Consider the following 18,616-nt stretch of genomic DNA (forward strand, 5'->3'; position numbering starts at 1 on the left):
GTGCGGAATATAACCAACCATTATATATAGCTTTCATTGATTACGAGAAAGCGTTTGATTCAGTCGAAACCTCAGCAGTCATGGAGGCATTGCGGAATCAGGGTGTAGACGAGCCGTATGTAAAAATACTGAAAGATATCTATAGCGGCTCCACAGCCACTGTACTCCTCCATAAAGAAAGCAACAAAATCCCAATAAAGAAAGGCGTCAGGCAGGGAGATACGATCTCTCCAATGCTATTCACAGCGTGTTTACAGGAGGTATTCAGAGACCTGGATTGGGAAGAATTGGGGATAAGAGTAAATGGAGAATACCTTAGTAACTTGCGCTTCGCTGATGATATTGCCTTGCTTAGTAACTCAGGGGACCAACTGCAATGCATGCTCACTGATCTGGAGAGGCAGAGCAGAAGGGTGGGACTAAAAATGAATCTGCAGAAAACTAAAGTAATGTTTAACAGTCTCGGAAGGGAACAGCAGTTTACGATAGGTAGCGAGGCACTGGAAGTGGTATGAGAATACATCTACTTAGGACAGGTAGTGACTGCTGATCCAGATCATGAGAGTGAAATAATCAGAAGAATAAGAATGGGCTGGGGTGCGTTTGGCAGGCATTCGCAGATCATGAACAGCAGGTTGCCATTATCCCTCAAGAGAAAAGTGTATAACAGCTGTGTCTTACCAGTACTCACGTACGGGGCAGAAACCTGGAGGCTTACGAAAAGGGTTCTACTTAAATTGAGGACGACGCAACGAGCTATGGAAAGAAGAATGATAGGTGTAACGTTAAGGGATAAGAAAAGAGCAGATTGGGTGAGGGAACAAACGCGCGTTAATGACATCTTAGTTGAAATCAAGAAAAAGAAATGGGCATGGGCAGGACATGTAATGAGGAGGGAAGATAACCGATGGTCATTAAGGGTTACGGACTGGATTCCGAGGGAAGGGAAGCGTAGCAGGGGGCGACAGAAAGTTAGGTGGGCAGATGAGATTAGGAAGTTTGGAGGGTCAACATGGCCACAATTAGTACATGACCGGGGTAGTTGGAGAAGTATGGGAGAGGCCTTTGCCCTGCAGTGGGCGTAATCAGGCTGATGATGATGATGATGACTCACTGTGTGATGACGCTTCAGTCAAGGATGAGGAAGCGGGCGCTACCAAGAACGCCTGACCTAGCTTGGTTGTTTCTCTACTTCAGCGCTGCTTTCAGGGCGTCTCGTGTATGAAACATCGGAACAGATCGATTTCTTGGAGACCTCAACCCCAGATGTCATAGACTCTAACAACCAGTGCACCATGACTATGGGCACGTTATGAGAAAAAGGAAAGATAAGTAAAACGTCGAGTGAGCTCAAATATTGGAATGCGAATGAGCAGTCGTCCTTCATAATTTCTGAAAATTTGGTTTTTGTGCTATACAACTTGAAATCTCTAAACTGAAAATTCCCCAAAGAATACTTGGAACGCGTTACCACGGAGCATACCGATTAATTCATCATCATCATCATCATCATCATCATCATCATCATATTTTATCTCCACTGCAGGACGAAGGCCTCTCCCTGCGATCTCCAATTACCCCTGTCTGCCGAATGCGCTCCAACTCATTTTTATCCTTCCGTAAATTTCGTTCTCATAAGTAGGCTCCCCTCTGAATAATTGACCTAGATAAACGTACGCCTTCACAGACTCTAGAGGCTGACTGGCAATCCTGAACTCTTGTTCTCTTGACCGTCTATTGATATTTATCTTTGTATTCTGCATATTAATCTTCAACCCCACTGTTAAGGTCCTCAATAATTTGTTGTAACTCGTCCTCACTGTGGCTGTACAGGACAATGTCATCTGCAAATTAAATGTTCTTGAGATATTTGCCACTGATCCTTACTCCTAGGCCTTCCCAGTTTAATAGCTTGAATAAATGAGCATGTATGCTTCAAAGAGGATCCGCTAGATGTAAAAGACAGAAAAATATGTAGTGCCACTGTTGAAGGTTATTTCAGCAGTAAAAACATTCCCAGTCTTTTGAATTTTTGTACAGCGAAGCTGTTTACCTGGAGGACTTGTATGAATGAGCCGTATGCATGGTGTACTAGGGTGGGTATCTGGGCTGGCTAACGTCTGTAAAGTGAACAAAAAAAAAGGGAGGCGCGTTCACCGAATAGCGGAGTACGAAAGATAGTACGGTGAAGAAAGAAAGCACACGTGATTTCACGGCGCGCCGCGCCTACGGAGTGGGGAGGCCGCCTTCGCTACCGGCTGCGTCTGCTGTCGTCTGCCCTCAATAACACGGGTATGTGTGCAGTGGTAACCGCCACGCTGTGTAACAACCGTATTGTGCATTGCAGAGGTACACCGTTGCCACAGCTGCAACTCCAACAAAAACGGGAAGAATTGTAAGATCATTCGTTGTGCGCGCGGCTGAAGAACAAGCCGAGTACGAGGAGAGGCATCGATAGCAGAGACGCGACTATAACCAGCTACAAAGTGCCCGTGTGAAAGCGAAGGCTGTGATTAGTGAATCTGCCTCCGAAGAACGTCAGCGAGGGCAGATGCGATAGTGCAATCGTCGGCGTCGAGCGCAAGCTACTGATGAAGATCGCGCACTGGAGGCCGCTCGTAAGCATCAAGCTAGGTCGTTCAAGTCTGCGTCCCAACGGCAGAAGCATGAGTCGCTACATCCTTCGAGTTTCATTGGGGCGAATTCCGAATTCAAGGGAATCTTTCTAGACTCGGGAGTTGCTAGACCCATCGTTGCTTGGTCTGCTATGGCAGCTATGCTGGCTAATCCGCCACCATATGAATGGTTCGGTCCCAATTTATTTTACTTGTGTAAATGACTCGAAGGCTCTTTCGGTTTCATAGGTGGGTCTTGAAAGTAGGTGTTATAACGTAAAGGAGTATTTTTTTTTTGCCTGGCAGTATCTCAAAAATACGCCACATAAAGCCACGTGTTGAAACTACATTACCAGCCAGGTGGCAGTGAAAATTATAAGCTTTCCGACTGTAATGACATTTTTTTGACTCTCACAAAACGCGGTCTAGTGATTGTGCGGAAATGTAGCAAGGAGCTCGAGTCCTTCGAAAAACGCAAAGCAAATGTTCTCGCAGAGAGGCTCCATAATGTGTTCATCAAAGTCGATCACGAAACAAGCACCCGCGAGCAGCTTGAAAAGACTTGCTTAGCCGGCAGTAGCTTCCAGGGCTTCCTTTTCCTCTTTCTGTGCAATCATTAAAATGGAGAACAGTGGAATCTACGACGGTAACCACCGCTACGGCGACATCAAGAACGGTGGCAACACTGGGCAAATATTTCGGCTACTATGGACATGGAATAGGTTTCGCTTGCGCCTAGGCCCGCGAGTTTGTAGGTGTAGGGGTAGTTTACGTCAAGAAGAAAATGGTTATGCCGATAAGGCCGGCTGATACCTTTTGCAAGAAACCAAATGCAAATATTTTGTCAGCAAAAACAACTATCAACGGTAAATTAGAAGAACGTCTGCAAGAGGATGCCTACGAAGATTACGCCGAAGCTGTACTGTATGGCGATAAAGCAAGTGACAGCGTGTTTCTCCTTCAGTAACTAATAATCATTGCCATGACGGGAACCACAATGGCGAGTAGGTCACAGAAACGCAACCTTCATCTGCGTAAGTCCAATATCCCGGCGAGAAGACACCGTAGCTGTGGCTGAAGATTTTGAATGATGAGCTGACAACAAATCGACCATTTAATTAATTTTATAGGCAAGTACTGTTTGAAAAGGAAGAACTGTTCTCGCTAGAAAAATGTTGCTTCTTGAGGCCAATGCTGAATGGATAAACTACTGCTGCAATTGAAGGATTGCAAGTGAGTGAACCATACAACGGAGGCGCCATAGCGACGGCTTAGCAAACGATATAGTTTAGGAAGTTTAATTCATGGGAAACAGTAAACATTAAGAAGGCTGAACTCCCTGCCCAACTGCCCAATATACCTTCGTACACCGACGCATGACGAATGCTCCGACTACGAGAGCTACCATCCGTGGATTGAGCCGTCTAGCCATTGGTGTTCCCACTTATTTTCAATACTGCACGAAATTGTTCATGGAGATCTACCCCAAAAAAATGCTCAGCGAGTTTCAAATGTTGACAATCTGAGGTAACAACGTTGACTCGGGTGCAATTCCGCAGGCGATGGAATCGTAGTCGTTGTAAAGTGCGGCAGGGGCAGAGTGAACCTCCTTTTTCAATACTAGAACTCTTCTGTATTATTGCCTGTTACCCCAAAGGAATTCAGCTGGTAGTCAGCAATCTCCTGTGTTTTGCTTGTAGCTGTCGTAAGTGGTACTGGATAAGATGGATTGCAAACTCAAGCAACTTGCTATCTCCACAGAAAATACTGTATCAAAACAAAACTATTACAAACAAAACATCGATACACAACCTAAGAAAATTTAGAAAGGCGCCAACAGGCCGGTACCGTGAGCACACCGGTGCTTTATCGGCATACAAAAATGATGAGGAGGTGCTTCTGCGAGTCATCGTAACATGACACAGACGCGTGCGCCACTTCGCTACATTTGAAAGAAAACGCGGCGAAGATGGGTCTTGGGGGACGCTATTTCCTCTACACATTGCAAGGCAATACTCCAAGAAGTGTAAAAGGAAAATGAGCTGTTCTGACGGTCCCGGATGATGCGACTCTACCGCCTAAAATCCCCATGAGAGATCTCGAAAAAAAGACGAAATAAAACAAAAACAAAGACTGCGACTGACGTAAACGTTGCCAGATGAAAATAAAGAAAAAAAGTAACTCTGTTATTCTCCCGAACTCGAGTGTTTGCTGGCGACAGAAGGGGCTATATGGCTGTATTCATAGACGTAAAAAGTCAGAAAAGCTTTATTATAGAAGGTGTTTTCAGTAGAGCGAACTCAAAGGTTTCAAAAAGAAAGAATTTCTTACAACAAATCTTGGCTAGCAGCCACGAAGATATAAAGTTTCTGAGTACTGGAACTTCAACTTTGTAATTAATGAATCTACTCTAAAAGAGTAAGTAACGGCAGCCATCAAGGCGTCCTTCATATGCAATTTTTGAACCTCCCGCAATGGATGATATGGCCTTTTTGGTGTCTGCCGCTTACGACCAGACATCTTAGCTCTTCCTAGAAGAGGGCTACTCATTAAAGTTAATCATGCTGGGAAATTCCTGTCAGGGGAAATCCAACGCTATGAAGGCTACCATAAATTTCCACTTATCAAAGCAGCCTCATTCCGACGTCTGCTGAACATAGTTACTCTTTCGCAGTAGTCACAATTCTGAAATCCATCGTGGTAGCTTAATGGTTTTTGTGTTGCGCTGCTGAGCACGAGGTCGCGGAATCAAATCCCGGCTACGGCGGCCGCATTATGAGGGGGGTGAAATGCAAAAGCACCCGTGTATTTAGGTTTACGTGGACGTTAAAGAACCTCAGGTGGTCGAAATAATTCCGAAGTTCCCCACTGCAGAGTGCCTCCTAATCATCTCGTTGCTCTGGCCCGTAAAATCCCATAATTTATTTTTTTAATTCTGAAGATCGCCTATTAGAGTGCGAGGAGCGTACAAACTACACCGCAGTAGTTTTTGAAATCGGATGAATTTGGCATCCCAGACATACCACAAAGGTAAGCGCCAGAACAACTAAACATTTAATAAATAACAATGAAGAGCCTTTGCAATGAGATGGTGCTCCTATGGAAACACTTGTTCAGAGAACTGGTTCATAATCGGGACACTGCGGTAAAAAGGCTCAAGAATCTGGCGAAGTGGCGGTATCGTAGCGAAGAACTCACCAGTCAACATCAAAGCACAATCAAGGCCTACATGGCGACTGGGCATGACACCTCAACAATTTGTCGCCACGCTCACTGACGTAACTGCTGCCATTTGATCACGATCATAAACATATTGCTACACGCGTGTGGTATTTGATTGTTTAAACGAGTCGCGTGGGCGCCATCGCTCGAGAAAAGAGGAGGAAGACCGAACTGGGTTCGCACTGTGAATTTACCTGGTCAGCGCTGCAACCGCTGTTGTAAGTATAGCCTGTAAATAGTTTCTCGTCCTACTGACTCGTCCTTCGCGTAACATCGTAGTTGAGGTGTGCAGGGTACGTTGCACCTCCACCTAAAGGCAACAGTCTCGAGGAACAGTAATTCTTACATCATATGGCAAGAATATTAAGGGGCACGAATTAAAGGGCACGAATTACGCTATCGCTGAAGATTTTCGTCACTAAGCACGCGAAACCAGAAAGAAGCTATGGGACGGTGCGAAACCAAACCGAGAGAAAAAAAAAGTAGAGCTGGCTTTCGATAAGCTGCTCATAAATGACTGCTCGCTTGTTTGGGATGACGAGAAAGAAGAAAGGATGTCACTAAAAAAAAAAAAAAACTGCGATATACGAAAAAAAAGAACCGCCAGGGGGCCGAGGAGCACAGTCGTACCTCACATGGGCTCCTGCTTTTCTCGCTATATTGTGCAGGACGTTGCTTGGAAGCTCAGCGAATTTGGTAACCTCGGATTCCTGAAGTTGCAAGGCATCGTTTGACACCAGCCACGACGCAGTGAGTGGACCTCTACTCGAATTATCGAACCCTGAACATTGTGTGACCGTGCGCTCCAGTATAACCCTAACGCCGGGGCACCCGTGGCACGAGCAGGAGACCAGCGGCTCGCGCCTGCATGCCCGCGGTGCACGCGCACGGCGCTCTCGCAGCAGAAGTGAATCGCGCAGAACCAGCATCTGAGGCGAAGCGCGCCCGCTTTTCTGGAAACAGAGATGGCGAACGCTTTACAAGAAGAGCCGACAACGGCGCGAATGGAGGTGACCGGGGCTAACACCGATACCACACCACAGTGGACATACGACGCGAATAGCGGCAAAACGACGGGTAAAGCCCACATCGAGTGGCTACAAGTTGGTCGTAAAGGCAGATCAGCAAAAGAAGGCAATAAATCCACCGAGGAAAGAGCCATGGAAGTCCTGAAACCAGACCCCAAGCCTCAAGCACAACCACTGCCGCAGCGTCAACGCATTCTGAAGATGCGCCCCTTCCCTACTGACGACTTCAAGATCGTCTTCCGCCCTCAAGCAGGTCTTGACCTCTCGAAGCACACACTCATCGCAGTGACACAAGCCATCGGAAGATCCAGTGGTTTGGTCCAGCAAGACTTTCACGATAATGTCCGAGTACAAGTGCAGAAACTAGAGAATGTGATCATCGCGAGCACGGCAAGTACGGAACGAGCTTCCAAACTGCAGCATATCAACACCATACAACTCGGCGGAACCGTCTATCAAGTAAATCCCCACATCCGGCACCCAGACGATGTGTGCCGCGGGGTGATATACGGCCTCGAACCGGGTACAAGTCCCGCGGAGATTGTTGCCCGCCTTCGAGTGGACTCAAGATACACGGTTCTCGGCGCGCGCATGCTAGGGTCTTCAACAGCCACGGTTATCACCTTCGACGGACAGCACGTCCCTTATTACGTAACGTACCAGAGCGGTGACTACAGATGCAAGCCCTACCGAAAATCCGTCCAATACTGCAGAACCTGCGGCGCCCTCGGACACAGACAGGATATATGTCCTCAGCCGAGAGCCAACTTCTGCTACACATGCGGGCGCGATGGGGTCACGGAAGAACACGATTGTCACCCGAAGTGCAAAATTTGCGGCGGAGACCACGAAACGGCAGGCAAGGAATGTAAGAAGAAACTCCGTAACAACCCGCCTCCCTACCAAGTAAGAAGACAGCAACTTGACAACGCTCGCGCCCGACAGAATCACTGGAGCTCGAGCACCGAAGACTTCCCCGCGCTGGTTACCACATCAGATAGCTCACGGGGGCCCTCGCCTCGACAAAGACCTGGCCGGAGTCGCTCTCGCTCTATCCTAAGATCGCGCTCTACATCCCTCTCTCGGTCACGGTCTCGCTCCGTTAGGCGAATCACTTACGTCGCCGCGGCGAACGGAAGCAGCGCCTCGAATTCCTCACGCAACCCCAGCAGTTCGGGTGAAACAGCGACGATACGGACTCTCGAACATAAAGTACAGGATCTAGAGAGGACGATACAACAACAACCGGTAGCCGAGTGCAACATGTCAGAACTCGAGCAAAGAGTAGCGAAGAGAGTAGAAGAAAGCATACTAAAACATGTAGAAACCAGAATAATGAAGCGGGTAGACCAGCGGCTGCAAGCACATGAAGCGAAGATTCTCGACCTTGTGGAACGACGCCTTCAAGTCTTCGAGGAAACCCTCACTACAAAACTTCTCGCATCAGTAGACAGGACCATACAGACAGTGATAACTAAAATCATGGACAAGGTAGAGCCACTAACCCGTACGGTCACCACACTCGACGCCAAACTGGATGGCTTCATGGCACAACAACACAACTTCATGACCTATGCTTACAAGAATTTTGTTACTCATGAACATCTGGCGGAGCAGTTAGGAACCAAACGAAAAGGACGAAGGACCGTACGAGGGGAATCCGCGGAGGATTCTAGCTCCACAACGCCAAACCACCTACTCCAGGTGGAGGACAACCACCAACATGGCGGCTCCCAAACGTAGACATACCGAGCCGCTTCCCACCCTCCGCATTTGGCATTGGAATTGCAGATCCTATAGACCCCGCTCGGCCAACCTGCAAGAATATCTCAAAGCAAACAATCCTGACATAATCGCGCTACAGGAAACCAACACCATGAAAATAAAGCTCCCCGGCTACAACACTATGGCACAGACTGCCCGCACCGCAATTCTTGTCAAGAAGACACTAACCGCACAGCCTCACGAAATTGAGGACACTGAAATCGAACACACCATAGTGGAGGTGTTGCCGACTCGCAAGAATCAACAGAGCCTATACCTGGCCAATCTCTACAGCCCGCCGCGGGAGCAGCTACTCCACTACGACCACTTCGTCCGGGACCTTCGCAAGAACGTAAACGGCAACCGGCTTGTTGTAGTAGGGGACTTTAACGCCCCACACGCGGCCTGGGGCTACCCCAATACCACCAAGAAAGGGGCACGGGTTCACGATGCCGCACAGAAGCACGGTCTTACGTTATGGAATGACCTGCTCCAACCCACCCGAGTGGGCAACAGCATGTCCCGGGACACCAATCCTGATCTCACGTTCACTCGAGACGTGCGAAAGGCCACGTGGACCCAACTCCCGGACACGCTAGGGAGCGATCACCACATAATTCAAATCGAGGTTGAACAATCTCACCGCGCGCACAAGACAGGAAAGGCGCGACTCACTGACTGGAATGCGTATAGGAATGAGCTTGACAACGATTCGGACATCGAAGACGTTGAATCTTGGCTAAACGGTATCGTAGGTGCGGCTGACGGCCACACCAGGACGATTCAACTAGACGAGGACAACCCGGCGGTCGATAACCACCTACTGCACTTATGGGAGGCTCGGCGATCGCTCCTCAAACGATGGCGACGCCAAAAGCTCAACCGCAAGCTCCAGCGCCGAATTGCCCTATTAAGCATGCAGGCACAGGAGTACGCTGAACAGCTAGCGAGTTAGAACTGGCGATCCTTCTGCGACCAACTTCAAGGAACCCTCAGCACAAAGAAGACTTGGCATATACTTCGATCCCTGGTCGACGACACCCACACCAGAACCCAACAAAGACATACAATTCACCGACTAATCCACAACTATGGCGGCACAGAGGATCAGCTACTCCAAGAACTTCAGACGAAGCTACACGGCTCAGCTAACCCGCACACCACTGCCGCCAACCTTTCCACCCCCAGAGAGTACCAAGGAGCGCCGAACGAAGAGCTAGATCGGCCTTTCACACAGACAGAGTTGCAGGCGGCCCTCTCTAGGATAACACGCAATACGAGCCCGGGCAAAGACAGAGTAACCAACAAGCACCTTCGACAGCTACCCCCTCGGGCGTTGACGGCTCTCCTTCGGTATTATAACGACTGATGGATTAAAGGCGAGCTACCAACAGCCTGGAAACACTCGGAGGTAACCATGGTACCCAAGCCAAACAAACCCATCTCCATCGCAAACCTCCGCCCCATCTCCCTTACGTCCTGCGCCGGGAAACTGTTTGAACACATGGTCAACGAGCGGCTCACCACACATCTCGAGGGAAACGATCGCTATCCGCACACCATGTTCGGCTTCCGCCAGATGCTCTCCACGCAGGACGTCCTCTTCCAGCTAAAAGAAGATATTCTTGACCATTTGAGCAAACACAGCAAGTCTTCCATTCTAGCGCTAGACGTAAAGGGCGCCTTTGATAACGTGAGCCATGAAGCCATTCTCCGTAATCAAGAAGATATCGGCTGCGGTGCCATAACATACGCCTACATGCGCGCTTTCCTCACCAACCGTGCGGCCACGGTGGGGATTGCCAACCTCCGAAGCAAGTCATTTCACCTACCTAACAGGGGTACGCCACAAGGTTCGGTAATCTCGCCACTCCTCTTCAACGTGGCCCTCCTCAACCTTCCCCGCCTCCTAGACACCGTCCCAGGGATATCCCATGCTCTATATGCAGATGATATCACACTGTGGACGAGAGGCGCGAGCACGGGCGAACAGGAGACCCGTCTTCAGGAGGCAGTCAACATCATCGAACGGTACCTCAACACCTGCGGCCTCCACTGCGCCCCAGATAAATCCGAGCTGTTAGTACTCGGGGCACGCACCCGGGGCCGGCCCCCAAGCCACGACGCACCGGACCCGCAAGTCCTTCTCCAGGGAGTCCCGATACCGAAGGTCGATTCACTTCGAGTCCTCGGAGTCCATATACACAAGGACGGGTCCGGCTCCGCCACACTCCCCAGGCTACACAACACCGTGGCACAGCTTACTCATCTGATACGACGCGTGGCCAATCGCCGCAATGGCCTCAAAGAGCACGAAACTTTGCAAATGGTACAAGCCCTCCTTTACAGCCGCATTACATACGGAACTCCTTACCTCAACCTGAAGACAGCCGAGAAACAAAAGCTAAACCTTCTAATACGAAAGGCCACGAAGCTCGCCCTAGGACTACCGACAACCGCCTCCACTGACCGATTGCTTCGCATAGGAGTTCACAACTCCTGGGAAGAACTCGCGGAAGCGCACCTCATCAACCAGATCGAGAGACTCAAGCTCACAACCACAGGCCGAGCAGTCCTTCGACGCACAGGATATGTAACCAACATAGAACACGATGGCGAACGTAAAGAAAAGATCACATCGAAGCTGCGAGAATGTTTACAAGTTCTTCAGATCCCTCGGAACATGCATCCAGAACACCATCGAGGCAGACGGCTCGCCAGGGTAATCGCCATCAGACACAAGCACCGTAACGACCCGCAGGCTCGCTACGTGGACGCAGCCAAGTATCCTGGCCGAAACGCCTTCGCCATCAGCGTCACAGACTACAGGGGGACGACACTGGCGTTGGCGACAATTCTCGCCAAACGCGCGGACACAGCTGAGGAGGCCGCTATAGCACTCGCCACCCATACAAGCGAGGATGCCATAGTGGTCTTCACCGACTCTCAAACAGCGGCACGCAACTACATGAAAGGCAGGGTCTCCACCAAAGCGATCAACTTACTGAAACGTGGCGATACTCCTCCCCCCTACACCTGCATCATGTGAGTTCCGGGACACGAGGGACTCGAGGGGAATGAAGCGGCACACACCGCGGCCCGCGCAAGCGTCAACCGGGCTTCCCCGCACGGTATTGAAGAAAGGTCCCACCCACACAAATCAGCGGAGGAAACGGAAACAATACCGTTAACTTACCAAGCACTACTACAACACTATCGGCTTGGACGCAGGGTGTACCCTCCACCACATCCCAAACTAACAAGAAACGAAGGCACCGACTACAGGCGACTCCAGAGCAATACATTTACCCACGGAATCTTGCTGCATCACTTCCACCCGACGCTATACAGCTACACCTGTCCACACTGCAACGTGCCTGACACCCTGGCGCACCTCCTCCTGCAATGCAAGAACACCCGAGAAAGCATCACAGTGACACAACTAATAGCAGCAGACGCAGATCCAAACCACCTCGCTGAAACGTGGGAGGCTGCGATCTCCAAGCCGGACCTGGTCGACCAGCGCGAACTAGTCGCCCGGGCCCGGAGGGCGATCCAAGCCAGAGGGCTCCTGGAATAAGGGACCCTCCCATGTCGACTGACAAATCACTACTTCAAATAAAAGTTTCATTCATATACGAAGTCGTCCAAGCACTCAGAACACCACACACAACAAGAATAACATTACTAAATGTGAAAGCCAGAAGTGTCGTGAATAAAGTGCACCCACTTGAAGACTTGTTGCTATTTTATGAAGCAGGCATTGTGGCAAGCATGGAAACTTGACTGTCATCAGCTGTACTCGACCAGGAGTTCCCTCCTCCTAACTACGCTGTCATCTGAAAAGACAGACCATCTCGTGGCGGAGGCGTGGCATTGTTAATTTGACGTTCTCTTTCATATATACTGCTGCCTCACGTCCCGGACACAGAAGCGGTTTTTTGCAAAACAACGTGCCATAGTAGAAGCATAGTGGCAGATTGCTTTTATCGTAGTCCATCCTCTGGTCCCGAATGTACAGTTCCCACCCGCGAGTTTGTTCAGCAACATGTTCGTAGCTCTGCTGTCAAGTGATTTCAACCTTGCTAACATAAATCTGAGTAGCATGCACCACACTTTGGAGGGTTCAGGTACTTTATCCGATTTATTGGTAAATATCAACCTCCATAGAATTGTTTCATGCTCATCGCGTGTTCAAGGAACAGCTACAAGTATATTAGATCTAATACTTATTTTTGGTCACCTGAGCGTTAGCAACGCTGAAGTTCATGTTGTTTAGGGTGTTTCGGACCATGCCCATCTGCCGGTTAACACTCGAACACAGCTTACGCTTTAAATCAATAGTAACTCATGTTCCAACTTCAATAAAGCAGATGACGCCAGCGTACTAACTTATTTAGTTCATGAATTTGACGAGTTCATGGAATTTAACTATGATTCTACCACAACTGCAAATGACATCTGGCTACGATTCAAGCAACTTGTTTATTACTGCATAAATAACTTTATTCCACCACGCCTTACACGGTCCCAAAGAAATAAACCCTGGATAACATGAGAAATTCTACACGCAAATCAGTAAAGAAAGAAGTGCTGCAGTGCGAATGTATGAAAACTAAAAAAAGCCATTTCAAACTTCAACACTAAAGCACAGCAAGCAAAAGAACATTCCTTCAAGGTCATGCTACCATCATTCATTACTGGTAACCGGCAGAGGTACTGGAAGCATTTCCGCCCTACGAAATAAGGCAGTGCTCAACTAATATTAGAGTTCATATGGGTGAAGTCCAACATCTACAACTTTTTCCACTCTGTCTTCACAAAAGATAACGGGAAAATCACGAAGCTTACACCCCCGATATTACGAGAATCAACCCAATAGATGTAAGTGATGAAGTAATATTAGACTACACCCAAAAGTACGTTCAGGACCAGACGACGTCCCAAATCCTTTTCTTAAATGACACGCATAATAGTGCGGCAAATACCTTGCTTTCGTTTTCCGCAAATCTCTCGCCGCATCAAAACTTCCAGACGATTGGAAAAAAGCTAAAGCAAGACCGATCCCCAAAGCAGGAAATAGCGATGACCCTTCAAACTCCCGACCAATATTGTTAACCAGCACGTCGTGCAAAATATACGAACATATAATCTTGAAACACTTAATCGCTTTCTTGGAGACGAACGGTATTTTGTTATCTAGCCAGCACAGATTGTTCATGATTTAGCACTGTCTAACAACAACTTCGCGCGAGGAGACCTTATATTACTAGACGTTTCTAAGGTCTTTGATTCAGTATGTCAAAACAAATTAATTGCATAGTTCCAAAATATAATTGCAAACGGATTATTAACACGTTGGGTTGAAGACTTTTTAATTGACCGTTCCCAATAGGTCCTGTTTGAGCAAGTACCGTCAAAAACCTGCCTGTCACGACCGGAAAACCACAAGGCGCCGTTCTGGCGCCTTTGTTATTTCTTATAATATTAATGATATCACAGACAATACTGTTCAATGATTAGGCTATTCGCCGACGGCTGCATTATTTACAAAAAACTTAACAGTCAGTCAGATCACCTCGCACTAATTGATTCCTAAACCATCTCTCGAACTGGTGCGACACGTGGTAAATGTCGAATAACCCCCCCCCCCCCCAAAAAAAAAAAAAAAAAAAAACCCTGTATGACGATAACGTGAAAGAAAGAAGCTATCAAATATGATTACAGCATTAAAGTCACTGGGTTTCAAAAAGTGAATGAAAAACCTCTTTAGGCCTCACGATTGCTTCAAACCTCAGGTGGGATGCGCACATTTTTAATATTACTTCAATTGTTCTGCGCAAGCTGCTTTAGCTTCGCAGATGCCTCAGGCTGGCCCCTGAATCTACCAAGTTTTTAGCCTATACTATCTACGTTAGATCGGTATTGGAATACGCTAACACAGCATGGTTTCCTTATACAGTCACTAACATTAAAACAGTTAGCAAATGTACAGAGGAAGGCTGCAAGATTCATCTGCAACAAATATAAGCGCACTGATCTACCAGAAATATGTTCTCCCTCTAAACACTGGCGATCAGAGCAAAACCAGCATGCCTGAAATTTTTTTTTCAGCTACTTCACAACTTTTATAAAATTGACGCATCATTATACATCCGTTCATCAGAATCCCACGTAACCCGGCACAAGCATTCACGCACACTCGAAGCATTCACACACACTGAAAGCATTCACACACACTCTTACCACAATGGCACTTTCAAGCACTCTTTTTTTCTATTGCTATCAGAGAATTGAATTCTTTAGATCCCTCGATTACTAATGCGAATTCATTATCCGACTTTGCCTCAAAAATAGAACATATCATCTATTAATTGAATACCGCTCTCAACTCCAGAGGCATTTCGCCCTTATTGGAAGCATATAAGAGGCCGAATGCTCGCTACAGAGTGTTTTCAGGTTTGCTGTTATCTGCCTGTGCACCTCTGAATTTCATGTATAATTTCTGTTATCTTTTGCTGTTGGTTACTTTGTGTTATCTGAAAGTAACAATATGTGCTTTGTATAATATTTATATTATAAGTCTGTATAGGTTATAAGCGCTAGAAGTGTGTTGTTCATAAAATTTGAGCTCGGCATTCGTCCCTAATTATATTTAGGGAAATTCATTGTGTAACTTTAACTTTTATACGTTTGTAATGAGTGTCACTGCATTGGATTCCTCTTTCTGTTTTGCTGTGTGCTGCTGATGTATTATTATACCTGCATATACAATCTGTACGCCCACCTGCTATGGTCTCGGAAAGAGACTGGCAGCATTGAAAATAAATGATAAAATCAACAAATCTCATGTGATCGCAGGAATCCGGCCGAATCGAAGAGCTGCATTCGTTTCTTCTTGTCTTACTGGCAACATTCATCGCTGGGAGAGATACCGGTGATCGGCTACCGATCCTTTAAAAACATTGCCAGAAAGACTCTTTTTGGAATCTGCGGCCAGAGCTTCTACTTCCACCTAACGAGATAGACAATCGTATAATGGACGACCACGTCAACGTATACAGAGACGATGAGCTGGCAGACATGTGGAGAAACGGATCGAGTTAGCTGGTATTCAAAACAGAAGACAGAACAGTGCGGTGTCGTGCTGCCCATTTACCCTCGATTAACCCTACTCTCATGGCACTCCAGCTGCCATACTATCCTACGACAAATTGAAATCAGCTATATAAACTTGGGAGGGGAGGTGGGCGGACGTATAAGATACAATGCAATAAGTTCTTGCACTTGCAACGAAAAAAAATCAGGCGCTGAAGAGGGGGCAGCAACAACCCTCTGACAGCTACAATTTATTCCGTTGTGCTGGGAAGAACTAAACCGACGTTTTCTGCTTCCCCGTTATACAGAACCAAGAAGGAAAAAAAACGCAACCTGTCATAAAGCAAAGATGCGCAATGGGCATTTCTTGGGACCTCGGAGCCGCGAGTCTGCTAAGGGTCACATAACCATCTGTCCCACAACAAAAGCTTAAGCTTCATTTCGCAGACCCTTTTTAGACTGGCTTGAGTTTTAATGTTTCCATATGTTATACTCACTTCTGTTTCTCGGGATTGCGTTCACAAATGCCAGGAAAGACACAAGGAGATGCTTCCCCAGCATGGCTGCAAAAGCATGGCAATAAAGAGAGGACAAGCGCTCGATAATAAAAAGGCAGCAGTTTGGTTAGATGAACTACCAAGGATATAAAATTATTTTACGAGACACTACGGAAACAACTGTCGTGTAGCCCTAGCCCCGTTGTTCCCGTAGCAAGGGTACGAATAAAGGCACAGAAATTATAACTACACCGTTACATAACCGATTGTTCTAGTTATATAGCATTAAAGGAGGAGCTCTCGAAATGATGCAGATGATCCCGTTATGGTAAACTTCAGGACAAGAAACATGGACGACCTTCTGGTGGCAAATAAAACTACAAGATCTTGTGGTGCTTTCTGCTACGCCTTTATACAGGAGTATACAAAGGCTATATAACGCGAATACCTCCAAATAACGAAAAACTTAACGTTTGCTGCTGAAAAGTGAAGAATTCAGCATGAACGCGAACTTGAACCTTTCTGGGAGTTGGTGGCACACCTTTACTTAAAGCATGGCATCAATTACCCCGCTACATTGCTCGCGTGCCGATGAAACGAAAAGCAACCGAAATATCAGGATTTGTGAAAATACGCAAGCACACTTACCTACAATAATAGTAACCGAGGCTATAATGTTTTAAACCATAAGAATTGGCGTCCAAACAATGAAAAAAATATACTTTTTGCCAAGACCTTGAAAATGGAGTTTAACATGCGGGTTTTTTGTCTCCACTTTGAACGTAGAGTGGTCTGGGCGAGACTAACAGCTGCGCACGAAGAGCATAAATGGGCCACAATGCATTCAGAAAGGCACAGCTGGCCGAAAGGGACTCACTATCAGTGATCGAAAGGGGTCGGCAGCAAAGGTAGCGTAAAACCACAATAGAAAAGGATACTACTCGCAAAGCGCTGTTGGTAGCATCAAGAGAAAGTGGGCAGAAATACTTAGGAAATAAGGTGGGACGGCAGTAGATCTGTTACTTTATCAAATTGGTCAATTGTACCAAGGAGCTCAAATTATTTTTTTTCGCTTATAAGACTAGACAAGAAACGCGAAGCACTTTGCAAGAAACTGCAACATTGCAAAACGCTTATTCGTAGGGAAGTAAGCTTGCGAAATTATGCAAGCCCCTTCTGAATCTTACTAATATATTAAGGAATTTTATCATGCATGCGGCTGGTCAAAGCGAAATTAACGGCTAGCGCTTATATAGTGACGTAGTCATAGGATACATAGGAAGCAGAAATATGCATTGTGAGTAATGAGTTATAAAAACCAGCCATGTACATGGCGGCAAACTATACGTTTTAGGTTGTGGAAGTCAATGAGATAAATCTTAAATATATGACATGCTTTTAATATGCCTGAGAGCTCAGCTAGTTTTTTTTACTGGTAGTGAAACATGTTCACAACACCAAATAAGACGGGGCCGTAACTCTTGCAACTTTTGTTGTGGAACGATGGTAAATGTTTCCATGTTTCACCATGAACTGTTCCTAAAAAGCGTTACTTCCACCTTTCCTCGCCGCGTGGGGCAGCTTTGCACTATTGTAACAATCTGTTGAACGCAGGTAGTCTTTTTCACTCCACTTACTATTTATATTCTCTTGACCCAGTGTTGATTAAGATTTTGCGCCGAGTTTACCGAACTCGCTTTTTGGGAAACGAATTGATGAGAGTGTTGTATATAGTGCGCCATAGCAAAGGTGTGTGTTCTGCAATCAGTGCGTGCTGGAACTATGTCCACTTGCACTACAATAAGATAGTATCGTTACAAATCAGAATGTTACAGTAGACGCAACTAATGCATTGAAACACAGAACTTCACATCTGTCTCGCGTATATCTTATTGCGAGCTTTTACGGGAATTTAACACCATGGAATGGTGTTAAACCATGCGTAACCACCATCTAGGTTGCCCTCTACGCCTCAACTAAAACCCCGCTAAAAAATAGTATGGCCGAAGCGGCATAATTCTTCGTCGAGAGCATCCTGCTACGGCATGGTACCCCAGAAGTACTCATCAATGGCCGAGGAATGGATTTTATGGCGGAGCTTACTCGAGCCATCCTGTAATACAGCCAGACAACCCACAGCCCGACCACCGCTTACCTCACTCAGACGAATGGTCTTGTTGAACGCCTGCAGAAGACCCTTTATGACTTGTTAGTAATATACATCGAAGTGGAACAAAAGACACAGGATGCCGTCCTTACGTGCATAACCTTTGCTCACAACATGACAGTGCAAGAGACAACGCAAATACTGCCGTTCATCTGGCGTCCGGAAGAATCCCGGCGACGATGCGCGACGCCATCCTGACGCCCATAAGTGACGAAGAGAACTTTA

The 18,616-nt window shown here is 47.0% G+C and overlaps 1 long non-coding RNA gene across 1 annotated transcript in view; it reads right to left on the reverse strand.

Moving 5' to 3' along the window:
- Nucleotides 1-17,025, reverse strand: part of LOC129386409 (uncharacterized) — a 53,456-nt gene extending 36,431 nt beyond the window's left edge. Inside the window, exons 1-2 of the long non-coding RNA XR_008613796.2 lie at nt 16,873-17,025; nt 16,225-16,290 (exon numbers count right to left, since the gene is read on the reverse strand). This is a non-coding gene — a long non-coding RNA (uncharacterized lncRNA). The remainder of the gene's footprint in view (nt 1-16,224; nt 16,291-16,872) is intronic.
- Between the last annotated feature and the right edge of the window lie 1,591 nt (nt 17,026-18,616).

This window comes from Dermacentor andersoni, chromosome 4 (genome assembly GCF_023375885.2).
Source record: "Dermacentor andersoni chromosome 4, qqDerAnde1_hic_scaffold, whole genome shotgun sequence".
Classification (NCBI taxonomy): Eukaryota; Metazoa; Arthropoda; class Arachnida; order Ixodida; family Ixodidae; genus Dermacentor; species Dermacentor andersoni.